Here is a 3,962-nt window from a genome sequence, read left to right as displayed (position 1 = left end):
GCAGGTGGATCATGAGGTCAGGAGTTCGAGACCAGCCTGACCAAAATGGTGAAATCCTGTCTCTACTAAAAAAAAACAAAACAAAACAAAACAAAAAAAAAACACTTAGGCATGGTGGCACATGCCTATAACCCCAACTAGTAAGGGGGCTGAGACAGGAGAATCGCTTGATCCCAGGAGGTGGAGGTTGCAGTGAGCCAAGATCGTGTCACTGCCGTCCAGCCTGGGTGACACAGCAAGACTCCATCTCAAAAAAAAAAAAAAAAAAGGAAGAAAAAGATGCCTAATAGACATAATTCACAGCAAAGAAGAAAGGTTTCTATTTACCTTTTTTATATTTGAGCTTTCATAGACATCTTCTTCCCTTAACCACTGCAGCAAAAGCATCACCATGAACCAACTCGCCCAAACTTCTCCATGGATGAGATTACCCGGAAGACAGGAGTTCCGCTGCTTGTCTTGGTCTGAATGTCTGCTTGTTACCTGCTTAGGGTTATCGACTGTGATTCTGGGAATCATTGTTGTTGTACAGGACCCTTCTGACTCTGTGGTTTTCTCTACTGGATTAACAATGATAGCCATAGGTGCTTTTTTTATTGTCCTTACTGGATTGATAGCCCTGTGCATAGTTAGAGTCGATGAGAACTTGGAGCAAATCACAAGGCTGAGTCTAGGAGTGACACAAAGAAGCAGAAGTTCCCCAGGAACTACAGAGCCGTCCACGGCTCAGTCAGTGATTGCCAGCACTGCACTGTAGCTATACATTAAACCCTGGAATCTTCCTCTTTGGAACCAAGTCTCCTGAGCATTGTTTTTAAATACAAATAAAATCTGGCTTTTAAGAAACTTTTTCTGATTTTGTAATGTTCTCGTTCCCTAAAGCATATGATTCCCTGTGCAGAAGGAACTTCAGGTGATGGCTCTTAAATTTGTGCCATCTGGCCGGGTGAGTCTCTCACCTGTAATCCCAGCACTGTGGGAGGCCAAGGTGGGTGGTTCGCTTGAGCCCAGGAGTTTGAAACCAGCCTGGGAAACATGGTGAATCCCTATCTGTACACAAAATACAAAAATTAGCCTGGTATGGTGGCACATGTCCATAGTCCCAGCTGCTTTGGAGGCTCAAGCAAGAGAATCACTTGAGCCCAGGAGGCAGAGGTTGCAGTGAGCCAAGATTGTGCCATTGCATTTCAGCCTGGATGACAAAGTAGACTGTCTCCCCTCCCATTCAATAAAAAACTCCATGTCATTGCTGGGCACAGTGGCTCATGCCTGCAATCCCAGCACTTTGGGAGGCTGAGGCGTGTTGAACACCTTAGGGAAGGAGTTCGAGACCAGCCTGACCAACGTGATGAAACCACATCTCTAAAAATAAAAAATTTGCTGAGTATGGTGGTGCATGCCTGTAATCTCAGCTACTTGGGAGGCTGAAATAGGAGAATCACTTGACCTGGGAGGCAGATGTTGCTGTGAGCTGAGATCACGCCATTATGCTTCAGCCTGGGTGACAGAGTGAGACAATTCCTTAAAAAAAAAAAAAAAAAATTCCATGTAGGCCAGGTGCGAGGGCCAATGTCTGTAATCCCCACATTTTGGGAGGCCGAGGTAGGTGGATCACTTGAGGCCAAGAGTTCAAGACCAGCCTGAGCAACATGGTGAAACCCCATCGCTACTAAAAATACAAAAACTAGCCAGGCATGGTGGCGGGCATCTGAAGTGTCAGCTACTCAGGAGGCTGAGACAGTCACAATTACTGCTTGAACCTGGGATGCAGAGGTTGCGGTGAGCCAAGATTTCTGAACCAGGTCTCAGGGAACAACCTCTCTGATTTTCTCCTGCCCTTTTTCACCCCAAGGCAAGAATCTTCTCTCACCTTGCGTGTCGGAGTTGGCTATAAAGAAATAATGTGACGGACCTTGTCTGACAGTAGGTCACAATACTCCCATTTTGGAAGGGGCTCTACCCCATACACTGAAAGAAGTGTTGTCTGACCTACTATGATTACAGGTCACAATACTCCCACTTCAGAGGAGATTCTGCCATCTATCCTGGAAATGTTGCGGGAATCATGTCTTGGATCCACCACAGTTGGCTGAAGCTGGCAGCCCTAGAAAAGTGGACCAGCCAACTGGACCCAGACCATCCGAGCTGGCTAATGCTACGTGTGACTGAGTTGCCACCAAGGATGACAACAGCCCCGCTGTGGTCACTCTGGAAGCTGACTAGTCTATCCACGGCCGAAGCTTAGGACATCATCAGGAGTAAATGTGGCTAGAAATCCTCACTCCAGCAATTTTCTCAGCCATTTTCCTTATACTAGTTAGAGTACTACTGCTTCGTCGCTTTGCCCAGCCACCTCCCCTGGGTAAAGACCTCTTCTGTCCCTGCTGTGTATAAACGTGCTACTCTTTTTTTTTTTTTTTTTTAGATGGAGTTTCACTCTGTCGCCCAGGCTGGCGTGCAGTGGCGCGATCTCGGCTCACTGCCACCTCCGCCTCCCAGGTTCAAGCAATTCTCCTGCCTCAGCCTCCTAAGTAGCTGGGACTACAGGCGCGTGCCACCATGCCCAGCTAATTTTTGTATTTTTAGTAGAGACGGGGTTTCATTATGTTCATCAGATGACCCCAATCTCCTGACATTGTGATCTGCCCGCCTTGGCCTCCCAAAGTGCTGGGATTACAGGCGTGCGCCACCGCGCCCGGCCCAACATTTTACTATACTTCGTTCTTACCCATTGGTCTCTCCTGTCCCTCAGTTCCCGCAACAGAAGAAGGAATGGGGCACAGAGAAACCATGAATCTGAGGCCTTGCTGTTTTTCCACTGTCTGTGAGTATCAGATCCTGCCCTTTGTGTCCAGTCACATTTCTATGCGGTTGTTAATCACAACTATCCCGTGCCTAAGAGGACAGGGTTCATAGATCTTCCGGAGAGCTGAACACGTGAAGGTGGCTGGGGGTGGCTCACCCAGGAAAGGCACGGAAGCTGTGTGCCCCTTTCCCATACCTCACCCTATGTATTTCTTCATCTGTATCCTTGGTAACGCTTGTTTATTTATTTATTTATTTTGAGCCAGAGTCTCGCTCTGTCACCCAGGCTGCAGTGCAATGGCGCAATCTCGGCTCACTGCAGCCTCTGCCTCTCGAGTTCAAGTGATTCCCCTGCCTCAACCTCCTAAGTAGCTTGGATTACAGGTGTGTGCCACCACGCCTGGCTAATTTTTGTATTTTTGGTAGAGAGGGGATTTCACCGTGTTGGCCAGGCTGGTCTCGAACTCCTGACCTTGAGTGATCTGCCCGCCTTAGCCTCCCAAAGTGCTGGGATTACAAGTGGCCATCACCACACCTGGCTACTTTTTGGATTTTTAGTAGAGACAGGGTTTCACCATGTTGGCCAGGCTGGTCTTGAACTCCTGACCTCAAGTGATCCACCTGCCTTGGTCTCCCAAAGTGGGAGCCAGTAAAACTTTTTTTTTTTTTAGACAGAGTCTCACTCTGTAGCCCAGGCTGGAGTGCAGTGGTGTAATTTCACACCCAACTAACATTTGCATTTTTAGTAGAGACAGGGTTTTGCCGTGTTGGCCAGGCTGGTCTTGAACTCCTGACCTCAGGTGATCTGCCTGCCTTGGCCTCCCAAAGTGCTAGAATTACAGGCGCGAGTCACCATCTCCTGCCTGGTAACATCCTTTATAATAAACCAGTAAATGTGTTTCCTTGGATTCTGCAAACTGTGCTAGCAAATTAAATGAACCCAAAGAGAAGGTGGTGGGAACCCCAACTTGAAACAAGTCACAAGTTCTGGAGTCTGAGATTTGTGACTGGTGGGAAGGGAGAGGGCTGTTGTGTATGACTGAGGCCTCAGTTTGTGCAGCCTGATGCTACATCCAGGTAGATAGTGTCAGAATCGAGGCTGGGCGTGGTGCCTCATGCCTGTAATCCCAGCACTTTGGGAGGCCAAGCCAGGAGAT

The 3,962-nt window shown here is 48.2% G+C and overlaps 1 long non-coding RNA gene across 1 annotated transcript in view; it reads left to right on the top strand.

The window, feature by feature from the left end:
• The window catches only part of LOC108312194, a 10,387-nt gene extending 9,541 nt beyond the window's left edge, over positions 1–846 (top strand). The window contains exon 2 of the long non-coding RNA XR_001828529.2: positions 379–846. This is a non-coding gene — a long non-coding RNA (uncharacterized LOC108312194). The remainder of the gene's footprint in view (positions 1–378) is intronic.
• Positions 847–3,962: the final 3,116 nt, after the last annotated feature.

The sequence above is a fragment of the Cebus imitator genome, unplaced genomic scaffold, assembly GCF_001604975.1.
Source record: "Cebus imitator isolate Cc_AM_T3 unplaced genomic scaffold, Cebus_imitator-1.0 Scaffold122, whole genome shotgun sequence".
NCBI lineage: Eukaryota > Metazoa > Chordata > Mammalia > Primates > Cebidae > Cebus > Cebus imitator.
The sequence above is the reverse complement of the archived record's forward strand: the minus strand, read 5'-3'. Positions and strand labels throughout refer to the sequence as shown.